The 15,242-nt window shown below is 45.5% G+C and overlaps 2 protein-coding genes across 4 annotated transcripts in view; one reads left to right on the top strand and one right to left on the bottom strand.

The window, feature by feature from the left end:
- The window catches only part of LOC142786393 (neprilysin-1-like), a 557,390-nt gene that overhangs the window by 357,743 nt on the left and 184,405 nt on the right, over window positions 1-15,242 (bottom strand). Inside the window, exon 2 of one of the 3 annotated variants that reach the window (XM_075884068.1) lies at window positions 14,420-14,521. The exons of the other annotated variants lie outside the window; for them this stretch is intronic. The gene's annotated coding sequence lies outside the window, so the exon portion shown is untranslated. The remainder of the gene's footprint in view (window positions 1-14,419; window positions 14,522-15,242) is intronic. 3 annotated transcript variants of the gene reach the window in all.
- Window positions 14,759-15,242, top strand: part of LOC119169386 (monocarboxylate transporter 12) — a 65,785-nt gene continuing 65,301 nt past the window's right edge. The window contains exon 1 of the mRNA XM_037420485.2: window positions 14,759-14,973. The gene's annotated coding sequence lies outside the window, so the exon portion shown is untranslated. The remainder of the gene's footprint in view (window positions 14,974-15,242) is intronic.

Here is a 15,242-nt window from a genome sequence, read left to right as displayed (position 1 = left end):
TAAAACGCATCCTAAAGAAAACAAAAGCGGCAGGAGAGTGTTTCTGGCTGGGCTTGTTTAATTACAGGGCGAGTCCTGTTGAAGATGGCCGGTCTCCGGGCGAACTCTTGCAAGGAAGGCGGCTGCGCACACCATTGCCGGACTTCAATCCAGTGTCAGCAACGCTCGTCAAGAAACACCGGCAGAGAAGTCATCATAGGCGCACCCTACCTGGCCTCTGCGACAATGACGTGGTTCGCTTGAATGGGACACCATGGGCAACGAAAGCCAAAGTGATCGGATCAGCCGGCCCACGGTCCTTCTACGTATATACGCACAGAGTACAACAACGTGCTGAGGCGCAACCGTCGGAACCTTCTGGCGACGAAGGGACCATATAGTGTAGGTTCATCAGACGACGAAGATTTTGCCAACAACCACATCCCTTTTCAAGGTGAGGCGTCATCGACCACTGATGCCTCGCCCGCGGAAGCTCAGCAGCCGTCGCCTCAACCACTGAGACGCAGTCGACGACAGACGCAGCCGCAAGAGCGTCTGGGTTATGACTAGCAGTTCCAGCAGACAAGCCAGCGGCAATAATTTCGTCAACTGTTTGGAAGGAGGATGTATCATATCTGATGAAAGCACATGTGCTGTCTACGTGCATGATTGCCTCGTGCGTACTCCTGGCCCTCACGTTTTCTAACCCATTCCACCTTCGACTATAACTACCAACGCAGAATAAACGATGGGGTTCACTTGTTTCTCGACAACCCAGCTGTCCAGTCTGTTCATTCCACACACGAATGAAACACCTTGTCTAACAGGTCTTGTCTAACATCGGGGCTGATATTATTAATCTAGAAGAGTGATAGACGAATGAATTATGCACGTGTTTTTGGTCCTAATAAAAAGAATTCGCTTATTTCACGCGTGCGCCGATTCACATTTCTGTATGTAATAGTTGTGATGAGTTGCAAAGTTTAATAAAGCTGTGATGTAATACATGTGCACCTAGAAGCACCTTTGATGAATAATCCTTTCCTATGTATGTTCTTTTTCCAAATGAAATTTCAGTTTTGAGTTCAGTGCTGTATCTCTCTTCTGTCCGTAATGATTGATATGTGGCGTTTGCCTTCCCGAAACCATCATGTGACTATTAAAGACGCCTTAGTGGAGGGCTCCGGAAATTTTGACCTCCTGAGATTCTTTCAAGTGCACCCAAATTAAGCACACGGGGCTACAGAATTTTTGCTTCCATCGTAAATGCTGACCTAAAGCAAAAACTGTCTTTGTCTTCAATAACAGATCGCGCGCACTCTGACAAACCTAAAGTCACTGCAGGAATACATTAGGTGAAGCGACGAAGGCAACACTCTTTTGGGGTATGGCAGTCGTTCATCTGCACATTACTGCAAAGAAATGCATAATCTTTAATATGTGACCGATGAGCACTGACGTGCATCGCAGAAACTAATTGCAGTTCATATTCAAACAAGCAAGTCGGGTCGCAAGCCTATATAGAATGTGACCATGCTCAAAGACTCTTATTCTTGCCTTGTGGCATTGTTAATTTTGTTGGATATAAGAAAGAAAAGACATGAAAAAGCTCTTTGTGGGGAACAACGGAGAGGAGGTTCTTTCAGCACAAAACCACACCCATATTCACCCAGCTTCGCACCAGCTTATATCTCACAGCTGAGACTCCCCTCACTTCCATTGCACCTTGACCTTTACGATGTTAAGTAAGAGTTACGCAAAAACTGTAGATTTACAAGACATCAGATTAGAAAAATTAGTTGTTAAGCATGTATCAAACGTACAACACTATAGCTATCGCGTTCATTCTTTAGCCGTCACTGCACAACTTTCTTTTCTTTTTTTTTCGATTGGTAAATAGCCAAAAAGGCTCTGTAAGGCCGCTCTTCTAGGTTTTGCTGTGACTGTGCTGCGCCTTTCGCGCAGGCCTGGGGTTTTGTAAAGACGATAGCTTTTCTTGAGGTACATTGACGCAAAAAGTTTGGCCTGTCTGTCTCTCTTTCTGTCTGTACATTTGTCTGTTTGCCCGCCCGGAACAATATCTCAAAGGGCCCCAAACGATACCCTAAACTATCTAGCCAATCCGCAGTGCCCACCAATACTGCTAAAGTTTGAGCGTTCATAATTGTGCGATTGTCAATTAAAAAGCAATTGTTGAGCATTTCTATGGCACCATAACAACACGTCAATATTCTGTATGTGTGGCTTTATACTGGAAAAAGCATACGTAAGTAATTCTAAGGCCTATAGCGTTTATCACGCTGTGCTCACAATGCAACGTTATGTACAAACAGCAAGTGTTTACAACGCTTTGCTAAGACGACATGGTGGTGGCACCTGCCCATTGCTTTGCGTTCTACACCTTATCGCCTCCGAGACAGGCTATCTGGTAGATATCTCAAAGATATCTACCAGATAGGGCTCGTGTCAAACGTGCCTTGATGCGCTCCTTCGCTTTCGCTCCACGGATCGAGACGCTCTAGTGCAGTGCCTCTACAATAAAATTCACCAATCTTCTTGCGCAGAACATCAAATAAAGGTTTTGTTCGCTCTCTTCAGACGCAAGACAAGTCTTTCGACGACATTTGCAGTGAAATATGTAAAAACATAGCCATTTTTTTAAAGTAGCACCAACCATTGTTCTGCCGCCACTATAGTTCCGCTTCTGGAGCCTTAGCTTCTATAAGAAAGCTATTGAGCTATCTTCTACCTTTTCCTTCCCGCATATTTCTGCATCTGGACACACGAGAAAGTAAATATTACTTTCTACGTTCCACAACTGTCTCTTGAGTTTTATCCCAAGCTCGCGAGGATTGCCACCTCGCTGCACTGCACAAGGCTGTCCGACGTGGTGGTGGTGGTAGTGGTTAGAAGATGAGAAAAGGCACCTAATTTCTGCAACCCGGTCGGGAGCACGGCGCAGTGCCTGTCCGACGTGAGGTGCGGTGGGTGCATCAGGTGGTTTGAGCTTTCCTCCTTCCACCCCTATCCATGTGGCGGGTGCATGAACCAGAAAAGCAGCAGAAATATCATGGCAGCAGCTCGGCTTCCGCTGGTGTAAAGGAAGAGGGGAAGAACGAGTTGGTGCTAATTATCCAAGCCGGCGAAAAACGCATGAATGGGGCTTCAGTTTGTCCTGTCAGTCAAAAAGCCTCTGTACCCCCGAGGAGGCATGGTGAGGACGTGCCTGCTCGCCGATTTGTGGCGTCATTGTCACGTGATCCGCAATCTACACTTCTCCCCGATAATTTATCCCCCGTGAGAATATTATTTATTTATTTTTTTATTTACACTCGTACCCACAGCGCCATTTAGGCATTACAGAAGGGGGGGGGGGTTACACAGAGAATTTATAAATCATACATTTCAAGCTCATTGGTAGTAAAAAAACTAAGGAGAAATAGCGGCATACATTGTTGTCAATACACATGAATTACATAAAGATCAGCTAACCTAGACGAAGAGAGAAAACAAAAATGAAATTTATACTGTACAAACATAACAATACAAAAACGATATGATAAGAACTAGACACTGCATAAAATTTGACTGTAGCTGACGACAGAATGAGATGTCAAAAAGCGGCCGTAAAAGCTTCGTTATCTATTATGCTGACCTTGTCAGCCGGCAGACGATTCCATTCAGAAATAGTTTTGGGGGAAAAGGTGCTTTTAAAAAGATTAGTCCTGCAGCTATATTCTATAACCTTGAGCTCATGATCTGTTCGTCTTGATACATAATGGGGCTGAAGAATATACTGACTACTGTCTATTCCAATGTGGCCATGATATATATTGTGGAAAAGCTTCAAGCGCAAAATTTGCCTTCTTTTTTCTAGAAGCTCCCAGTTTAATGTTTCCTTTGTAGCAGTAATGCTAAGGTTTCTCTCATAGCTACCGATAACGTATCTTGCAGTCATGTTCTGAACTCTCTTAAGCTTGTCGCAATCGGCATTTGTGGGAGGATCTTACACAGTGCACCCATACTCTAATATTAGTCTGACGTAGCTCTTGTAGAGAAGATCGCGGGCCTGCTGAGGAAACAGCTTTGTGTTACGCCGCAAGAATCCCAACACCTTACCTGCCTTTGCAGTAACGTAATCGACGTGCCTGTGCCAACACATGGATGATGTAAGGAATAGGCCCAAATACTTATACTCTGAAACAGTTTGTAACGGAGAACCAGACAGACTATAAAAAGTCGATGCCATACGTCTTTTTTGTGAAACGCATATGAACAGCATTCTGCACGTTTATTCGCATATGTGAATCACGGCACCAGTTTTCCATTTTCGTTAAATCATTTTGTAAAAGAACGGTATCATCGACGCTTGTAACTTTCCTATATATTATTAGATCATCAGCAAACAATCTGGTGGAAGAAGCAATGGTGTCGGGAACATCATTTATGAACAATAAAAAGAGGAAAGAACCCAACACTGAGCCCTGAGGGACACCAGATGTAACGCTAGCCATACCCGATTTTGCGCCATTTACCACTACGTACTGAGAACGCAAGGACAAGTATTCCCAAATCCATGTCATCACCTGTGCATTGATACTAAACCAACGTAGCTTACATAAAAGCAGCCCGTGATCTACGAGGTCGAACGCTTTCCTGAAGTCTGCAAATATCGAATCAACACAGGAGCTTTCATCCAGTGAACTACAAACTTCACGAACAAATTCTGTTAATTGAGTTATACAGAAAAGCCCTCGTCTAAAACCATGCTGTCTTGCATTAAGAAGATTTTGATTGGTTATGTGTGCCATTACAATGCAGCACAAGACGTGCTCTAATATTTTGCAGGCTATACTTGTCAGTGATATCGGTCTATAATTGTTGACTAGTTCACGAGGACCCAATTTATACACAGGCACAACGCATGCCACCTTCCAGTAGCGTGGCAGGCTTCCCGTTCTCAATGATTTCGAGTATAGAACCTTAAGGAAATGCGCGATGAACGGTGCACACATTTTGAGAAAACCGCCTCTCAATCCATCCGGTCCTCCTGCTTTCCTAGGGTCTAAGTGTTCGAGAAGACACTGGATGCCGTTTTCATCAACAGCTACGTCATCCATATCTGTCATACATCTGTTAGTAGGCGTAGGAAAAACGCGGTTTGACGGACACGACGAAAATGTGGAGGAAAAAAATGTGTTAAAACAGCTGGCCTTATCTCAGCTATTTACTTTTCTTTACCGCCATGCTGAAACGAAAAAATACACACTCCATCTTTTTTATTACATTTGACAAGATTCCAGAACAACTTTCTTGTTGTTTTGAATCGAGAAGGCAGATCGTTGAAAAATTCTTTTTTCGCGTGACGGATTTTGTTTGTAAAAGTTTTGTGATGGTTTCAAGTTGCTGGCAAGTCTCAGAGGTGGGCTTTTCCTTAAATTTTGTAGATACCCTATTACGTTTACCATTAAGGCGCCACAGCTCGCCATTAAACCATGGCTTCAATTTAGCGCGACGTGCAGTCTGCACCCATGAAGGCACGTACTTTTCTTGTAGGTCAAGTATTTTTGTTTTAAAAAGAAGCCATAACTCTTGAATGCTGCAAGCACCGGAACGGTGTTCGAATTTTGGAAAGAAAACTTCCAATGCAAGGCCTATCTGGTTTACGTTTCCCTGGCTTTAATTATACATCTTTCTTGATGCGCCTATCTGAGTCTTTTCGTATGTTAGCTTCATTTCACACTAAACAGCTTTATGGTCGCTAATGTCAGGTACCACCTACACCGTTATAACCCAGTTTGGCTGATTAGTTAAAAATAAGTCTAAAATATTATTTTGTCTCGTGATTTGCTTTACCATCTGAGTTAAGGAAAATCTGTTAAGCATGTCCAACATTTCCTTTGCTGCGGCAGATGTAGCCCCCACACTGGAAAACTGATCATTCCAGGAAAGCTCTGGAATATCAAAGTCCCCGCCTATAACAAGATAATCAGTATGGACGGTCTCTAGTGTCTTTGAAAAATTGGCCATGACAGTTGTAGAACTTGCAGGAGGCCTATAAAATGAGCACACTGATAATGTTTTTCCATTTGGCAATCTGATCTTGCACAATACATTTTCGCAAGTGCCACCACCTAGATCAAGTGCGGAACAAGACAGCGAACTTTCAACAAGTATAAAGACCCCACAACCATGACGATTTCTATCATTCCTAAAGCAGTTGTAACAGCTTGGAAAGACCTCAGCGCCTCTTACGTCAGCATCTAGCCATGATTCGGTTCCAAGCACAATGCTTGGTTTTACCATGCAAAGCAGGTTATGGAAATCTTCCACTTTGTTTTTGATGCTACGGCAATTGATAGCCAGGAAAGCTACATCTGCTATAGAGCTGCGCGTGCGTCATGTATTTTGCACAACCTGGCCGCGACTTTAACGTACACGTATATTTGCCCATTTAAAAACAGTTTATCATATTTCAGATTTACGCGAGCACCGTTAGAAGCATTCCTTTTGCCGAATTCCCAGAGAAACTTTCTTTTTCTGCGTAGTGCCTCTGAGAAGAGAGAGAGAAATAATTAAAAGGAAGAGACAGGGAGGTTAACCTAGACGAACTGGTTTGCTACCCTGTACGGGGGTGGGGAAAAGGGTCAGAAAGAGGATAGCTATAGAGAGATATAAAATAAATTAAAAAAAACAAAAAAACACATGCGCACACATTCAGGGAGTTCCGATCACAGTCGTTTGGACAGGCCGGTTGAACGCAAGAAGCGCATGAGCGCCTTCACAGCCTTCTTCTGCGACATAAAGTCCTGTCGGCAGCGCAGGAGTCTTTCTTCCGAAAGAGGCTGATTGTCCAGTTCATCAGTGTATTGCAGAGTGACTGTCTCTGCGAGCAGTATTGTGGGCATTCACACAGAATGTGCCAAGTTGTTTTATCACTGCCACAATGGTTGCATGCAGCAGTGTCAGCCATTTCTATGTGGAACTCGTACGCATTGGGAAATGCAACGCCCAACCATAATCTGCACAGCATAGTAGCGTCTCGTCGGCGTAATTCCGGAGGAATTCGAAGACTGAGAGTTGGGTCTAAAGTACCTAACCGTGCATGGAAAAAATGTGACTCGTTCCATTGTGACGTGGTGCGCTTGCGAGCAAGCATGCGGAGTTTCCGTGCAGCGTCAGTTCTGGAAAGCGAAATTGATATTTCATCGCTTTCAGTATGGGCAGAACGCGCAGCTCGATCAGCCAGTTCATTGCCAATTATTCCACAATGACTTGGCAGCCATTGAAAGGCTATTTCATGTCCTTCCTCAATGAATTGGTGAGTCTTTTCTGCAATCTCAAATACCAGCTGTTCGTACGGGCCGTGGCGTAAAGGGGATAGAAGGGATTGCAGCGCCGCCTTTGAGTCACTGAAAATTGTCCATTTTTGTGGCTGTTGATCGCTGATAAATTGCAATGCGGCACGAAGAGCAGTGAGCTCTGCTCCCGTTGATGTCGTAAGGTGGGAGGTCTTGAATTTTCTTGTCGTGTCTTTTATCGGTATAACAAATGATGCCGTTGAACTCTTCTGTAAAACAGAGCCGTCGGTGTATACGTGTATACAGCCTTCATACGTCTCGTATAACAAGAGCAGAGCAAGCTGTCTAAGAGCAGGTGACGACATATCTGCTTTTTTCTTGATGCCAGGTATAGTTAGCCTGATATTAGCCTGAGTCAGGCACCAGGGTGGAGTCAAAGGCCTGGCGGCGGGTGTGAAGCATGTTGGCAAAAAATCGCGGTATGTGGTGACCGTTTGGCAAAATGACGAACGTGGTCTAACTGCTGGTAAAGAGGCTAGGTGGTGGCAGGGTGTCCGAGCAATATGCCTTATATGTGTCCGGAGTGCCTCAACGTTGATATGTGTCGTGATGAGCTGGTCACCGGCGATAGCTATAGTAGCCATTGTTGACGCACTACGAGGCAAGCCGAGGCAAATCCGGAGTGCCTGGGATTGAACACTCTGTAGCGTTCGAAGGCTTGTTTTGCTTGCATTGGTCAATGCTGGTAAACTGTACCGCAGGAAACCGAGAAAAAGTACTCTGTACTTTGTACTGGGAGACATTGCACTGGGAGACATTCCCCAAGTCTTCCCTGCAAAGAACTTTAGTATATTACAGATGTCCATTAACCGTTTCTTCATGTACGAAACGTGATCGCTCCATGATAGATCCCTGTCAATTATGACGCCCAAAAACTTGTGCGATCGAACGTATGGCACAGTTTGACCATTGATGTTTATAGTGTACTTATCCATAGGCTTTCGTGTAAAAGCTACGAGGGCGCATTTCTCGGAAGAAATTTCCAAGCCTCGATTTCGGAGGTAGTGTAATGTTTCAGTGGCAGTTTTTGAATTCTTCCTCGTAACTGCAGGCGTGTTACAGCCGATGCCCAAATGCAGATGTCATCTGCGTACATTGATAGCCTGATCGTGCTTGGCAGATTCTCATTGAGAGCAATTAACGTAAGATTGAACAGCACAGGGCTGAGTACGCCACCCTGGGGGACGCCACGGTGGCTGTAATGTGGAGAGGTTGGACCGTCTTCAGTGCTCACAAAGAAGGATCGCATTGACAAATAACTACGTATCCAGCGATACATCCAACCACCTACTCCTATATCTTCGAGAGCGGTGAGAACAGCTTCATGCGTAACGTTGTCATACGCCCCTTTGACGTCTAGGAACAAAGATGCGCAGAGACGCTTACGGCCTTTCTCGTGTTGGACATAAGTGACCAGGTCGACTACGTTGTCAATCGATGCTCGACCACGCCGAAATCCTGCCATGGCATCTGGGTAGATGTTGTTACACTCCAAGAACCACTCCAGGCGTCCCAGGATCATTCTCTCCATAACTTTGCCTACACAACTGGCCAATGCGATCGGACGATAAGATGAGAGGTCCAACGGTGACTTGCCTGGCTTCAGAAGTGGAACTAGGCGACTTGTCTTCCAGCTTGTCGGGAGCGTTCCATCTTGCCAGGATTTGTTGTACAACTCCAAAAGGAGGATTCTCGCGCGTTCACCCAGATGACACAAGGCCCTATAAGAAATTCTATCGGGCCCTGGTGCCGACGTGCGTCCACACAAAGCTAGTGCTGCTCTGAGCTCCACGATGGAAAAAGGCATATCCATGCGGGAATCCAGTGTTTGTGGACAGTTAGTCGAGGGCAATAGGCTATTGGGCACTGCAAGTGGCCCAGATACTCTGGCACAGAAGTCTTCTGCCACGTCAATGCTGCGTCTCTGTTCAAAAAGTGCGAGAGCCCTGAATGGTGACCACTGAGTGGGTTTTGTGCGGAGACCTCGTACAGTCTTCCACAATTGGGATAAAGGTTTTCGTGGGTCAAGTGACTCACAAAAAGCAGTCCAACGTTGTGTGTCGAGTTTATTTATCCGGCGCTGAATCTTCTTTTGTATACGTCAAGCAATCCGTAAGTCTTCTATTGCCTCCGTGCGTCGGTATCTTCGTTCAGCACGCCGTCGGATTGCTCGAAGTCGTTCTAGCTCGATGTCAAATTCCGTTACTTTTGGAGAGCAGGTGAGGGTACATGTAGTATCGTGTATTGTGCTTTTAATTATCTCCTCTATGTCGAGGGATATGTTTGCTTCACATTGCTCTTCCATGCGAGACTGGAATTTCAACCAGTCCACTCTCTGAACACTGTCGCGTATCTTAGCATGGGACAATCCTTCGATTTTGACGTAAGTGGGATTGTGGTCACTTCCATGCGTTTCTATGTCTGGAAACCACTCAGCATGCCTGACGAGGCCTCGTGAGACAAAGGCCAGGTCTAGGCAGCTGCTATACCTTGAACCACGTAGGAACGTTGGACTGCCATCATTTAGCAAGAAAAGTTGGTTGTCGGAGGCGAAGGACACCAACTTTCTCCCTTTAACATTGGTCTTCGAACTTCCCCAGATAGTATGATGGGCGTTGAAGTCGCCAATTATAATGCATGGGTGAGAAGTTGCTGACAGGATACCTTGTAGTATTGTATGGTCGAAACGACTTGACGGAGAGAGGTAGGCACCCACAACCGTGATGGTAAGTCTCCTTTTCCCTGTTATACTTATATATTGATTGTCGTCGTGGGGTGACACCGGATGATGAATATAGGTGAGGTCGCGGCGAATAAACATCAGAACTTTGCTATTGTCCACATTTGTAGACGACATGAATGACTCATAACCAGAAAGTCTGATTTCTTTCTGCAAATTTGGCTCGCAGATGACAATGATGGGGAACTTATTGGTGTACACGAACCGACGGAAATCGGCGATGCGTGACCTCAGTCCCCGGGCATTCCATTGAATAATCGCTGCTTTTCGGACCTCTTCTCTGAAAGACAGTGGCTGGTGAACCATTATTTACTCAAGCGCTGCGAGTACTGGACTCAAAGCGTCCAGTAATTGCAATGCACTTCTTGCTGACGGTGTGTGCAAGTTGCTTAACAACAAGCGGATGGCGTTAATTAATGGTCGCAAAAGAGCTATTACTTGCTGATCTGTGTTCCGCAAGTCCTCCATTACAGCAGCTTGCTCTGAAGAAGACGGCTTCTGCTGCGGCTCTTCTGAGCGTTGTGTACGCGTAAGTGGAGGCCACTCTTCTGTAGAGACTGGTCTGCCCCTTTGCTCTTTTACAACGTCTGTGTTTGCCGTGCTGTAAACTGAAGCTGGCGATCTTTCCTGATGCGTCGACTTATCGCCTGAGGTTGGCGCTCTCCGACGTGAAGACCTTCGACGGCGACGTCGTCTTCGCCGGATTTTCTCGGCAGCTTCTTTGTGGGTGGAGCTGTCTCGTACCATTTGCCTCAAAATAGAAAATTCTTTCTTTATGTGCGGACATTCTTTCGAAGAAGCCTTGTGAGCACCCTGACAGTTAGGACACTTCAGTGTGGTAGCGCTACAGTTGTCTTCCGCGTGTGGTTCGGCGCACCGGGGGCACGCTGCGGAGCTCCTGCAAACACCCTTTACATGGCCGATCTTCTGACAATTGAAGCATTGCACGGGTTTAGAAATGAACGGTCGAACTTGTTGACGAAAGTGGCCAACCTTCACGTATGCGGGAAGACAGTCACCTTTGAACGTTACTCTCACACAGCGTGTGTTTCCAAGCCGTCCAACGCTGACAATGACGTTGTCTTGACTCGCTGGTTTTATAAGTATTGGAAGGTCTGCGTTTGGTATTTCCGTGTTAATGTCGTAAATGACTCCTGATGTGGTCACACCATCAGCTGGAATGATGGACCTAACAGCAATGTTTCCCAGTTGTGTTACTTGTTGCAGCGTGCTCAGCGCACTCGGGTGCCGCACATCTACAGCCAGGATGTTTCTTCTTGTATTAAGCCGTAGGTCTTTAATCTCGTTCGGCACAGTGTTCTCAAAATAGAGCGAAAGCGCTTGCCTGTTCAGAACACGCAGGCTTTCGGTAGCGTTCTTTGGCACAAACAGGATAGAATGGGGCCATCGCTGGGGCGCCGTTTTCACGGTGGCTGTGCTTGACACCGGCGATGGATTGATGATCCGTCGCTTGGCCTTGCGGTGCAGGACAGGTTGAAAGCCGTTGTCTGAGGACTCGTCGCAAGATGCGGAGTACAGCTCAGTGTCATCGCTCTCACTGGATGTGTTTCCTCGCTTCCTCGAGGTAGTGGCCGCGGTCGAACCGGAGTCAGACGTTGCCTCGTGAGGTTGTACATCCATTACCGCAACCTCTGAGAAATCTTCCAATATACTAATACTGGAGCCTTTTAGCTTCTTAGCGTTGGCTAAGATCGTCTGTTTATCTTTGTACGTTGAAAACATTGCAATAAGTGGTCTAGGTTTGTTATTCTGGTACCGTCCAAGCCTGTGTGCCCGCTCAATCTTCACTGACGATAATCCTAAACCGGATACGGTTTCTTGAACTTTTTTCTCAGAAGCAGTAGGCAATTCACGACTTTCACTGTCAGCGTCACCATAAAATATCAAGTTACATCGCCTGCTGCGGTTTTCCAAGTCATCCACTTTAGCAGATAAATCCTTTACGATACTATGCGTATCTTCAGTTTTCTTTCTGCATTCTGTCACAGCTTCTTTTAAGTTTGCGAACTGGGCTATTGCGCTTTCCATTGAATCTATTCGTGACTTTAGCTCTTGTATATCTGTGTTACTTTGATTTTGCGACGTCTCAATAGCCTGTGATTTGGCCTTTATGTCTTTCTGACCATCCAAAATTTGATTTAGTGCCTCTGCCGTAGTCGGACCAGGGTTTAACTCAACGTCACCTCACAGAAACAAAAGCAAGAAATAAAACGCGTTTCTGCGTAGTAAAATGAAGCGACGTCTAGTATAAAAACACATGACACGGCATTTTAAGCCCGTGCTTGAACTACGGGGCGTGACCGGCACCATGAATACATAAAAGATGAAACCATTATTTGAACAACCACCAACCTGCGTTAGCAAAAGAAAATGCGTGAGTGGCACGGTCATGTTGGTGCCGGCCTCACGCCCCTTTTATCTTGAAATCAATACCTTCAAAATATTATTACTAGTGGTGTCGTTCTCTCCGAGGGATAATTTAACACTATTGACATGTTATGAGACCAACATAACTCCTCATCGCATGGGTTTCTATTTGGAGAAGTAGGGTGCTCGCTGCTCTAAGCTGATGATGATTTGTGGGGTTTAACGTCCCAAAACCACCATATGATTGTGAGAGACGCCGTAGTGGAGGACTCCGGAAATTTCGACCACCCGGGGTTCTTTAACGTGCACCCAAATCCGAGCACACGGGCCTACAACATTTCCGCCTCCATCGGAAATGCAGCCGCCGCCGCCGGGATTCGATACCACGACCTATGTATAAGCAGCCGAGTACCTTAGCTACTGGACCACCGTGGCGGGGCGTGCTCATTTCTACCGCAAGCTTTCCACATCATATATGGTATATATATATATATATATATATATATATATATAAATATATATAATTATATATATATATATATATATATATATATATATATATATATATATATATATATATATATATATATATATATATATATATATATATATATCACGGAATTCATTACATTCTGATATGGCGTACTTTTTCAGTTTCCAGTATTGGCAGTGTAAAGTAAAAAAAAATTGTGAATGTGTGCTGCTAATTCAAAACAAGTGAGTTCAAAATATGCGGCAAGTGACTTTGGTCTAGCACTGAGGGACCCATCGGTAGGTTGAGCGAATGACGTGGCGTGTTAGCAGTGAAAAGCGGATGCCATTTTAACAAGCTCGAACTTCAACCGACTAGAACGAGAAAAACTACTCGGGTTGTTGCAGAGAAGTTTCAAATTTTCAAGAAACTAGGTTATTCATAGTGATGAGGCATTTTCTCCGTAAACACAAGAGACTAAATACGGATCAATGCACAAAAACACTATATCTGAGTAAATAAAATTGACCTATGGTGAAAGATAAGTTACAGGCACGAAAGTTACCTTCTTATGCCCTAGCTGAGGGTCCGTTGTTCCACATTTTTCTTCGATTGTCTCTGTGTCTGTCTGACCAACTTATTAGTGGTGAAGCTCTTTAAGCCGTGGGTCATGCGTCCCCGATGTATTTTGTAGTAGTGGTAGGTAGCCACTTCTCGTTTAGTCCTTGGAATGTCCGCTGGATGGCGGTACTTGTATATGGTGAATATATGATGAAAACATGTGAGATGGCAGTACTTACAGTGTTCACTAAATGGACGGTCGCATGGATGGACGGACGCGGACAGACAGACAGACGCGCGGGTAGATGCAGAGACAGGCAAACAGGCAGGTGGATGCACAGACAGGCAGGAAACAGATGGTTGCACGGACGGACAGATGTACAGACAGAGAGGCGGACGCCCGCATGGATGGACGGGCTGACGGACGCACGGATGGTCGCATGGATGGACGGACGGAAGCAAAAACGAATGGACGAACAAGGCACAGAGGGATCCTTCGCCGCACTCAATATCAATCACTCCGTGGATATGCTGTGATTGTTTTTTTACGATGACAATCTACCAAGAAGCTCAAGTGTCTGTCCAACTAAAGAGTCCGATCAAGGACTTCTGTATAACATTTACTAATGGGGAACCCGGCCCGTGTAGTTCAGATATTTTGTAACTATATCTTTCGCAGATTTATTCGTGTTTACAGCACAATTAATTCAGACGAGAGCAACATATTGTACCCAAGATGAGAATGTGCGCTGAAGGGTGAAATAACCCGTACGTGAAAAAAAATACGTTGCTTCCCAAGAGGTGCGCAGGGAGCAAGAGAGTGCCACAAGAAAAATTAGACAGCTATGATTTAGAGCGCGCAAAGGGCTGCCGCACGCACTGCGCAAGCATCAGAAAGAAAGTATCAGGTATGCGTGCCTCGGGCATGCACGAGATGCATGCACTGGGGCTCCTCGCTTGCGTTGCTGCCGCTACAGCAGTTGTGTGCCTTGCCGGTGGGCTCCCTCGTGAGTTCTCGACCTGCCAAGAGCGAAACAAACAAGATGGCCGTGACCGATAGCGGCGCAGCAGCATGGTAGTCAAGGCAGCGAACAAAACTCGTGTGCTTCTGCAATGCACTTGATTTTGAGTTCGTTATCTAAATTTGGAGCTTGAACCTCTTAGGGCATTAGGTGTAGTGCACTGTTATCGCTGCTTAGTCGTAGTACGAGGCAATGCACATTGCGACTCGGTACCGTATCCACTGCAGGTTGGCACTTTTGTGAAAGAGTAACACTGTACGAAGCAGTCAATGACGGTTCTTTTTCAAGAATCGGAATTACCGTCGAAACAACGCTGATTCAACGCACAACAGACCAAGAAGTCCACGGAGGGAAGGCTGCCTCAGCAAAACTGCTTCACGATCGTGTCTCATGCTTCACCCTATTCAGCCTAGGCTTCAGTCACCGCTTGAGAGCCACCGCTTGCGTTTGGTAAGCGTCAAGTGATCAGCTTTTTTTCGCAATGAAAGTGTGCCTAAACTGTGAAGATTGTAAACAAATGTTTTATTACTTTGGTTAATTCCTTACTGCTGCTCGCCTCATAGCAACCATCACAACTGTCCTTGTTTAAAGGGATACTGAACAAAAATGGGGTAAACTGACGAAAACATTGAAATTGCACTCGGAAGACGATCATATCAACATATCTTCACGTGTTTTTTGGTGAATTGTCAGCGTGCAACGTATTTGCGCGAGTCGTT

The sequence above is a fragment of the Rhipicephalus microplus genome, unplaced genomic scaffold, assembly GCF_043290135.1.
Source record: "Rhipicephalus microplus isolate Deutch F79 unplaced genomic scaffold, USDA_Rmic scaffold_23, whole genome shotgun sequence".
Taxonomy (NCBI): domain Eukaryota; kingdom Metazoa; phylum Arthropoda; class Arachnida; order Ixodida; family Ixodidae; genus Rhipicephalus; species Rhipicephalus microplus.
Note: the sequence above shows the minus strand (reverse complement) of the source record. Positions and strands in the feature narration are given on the sequence as shown.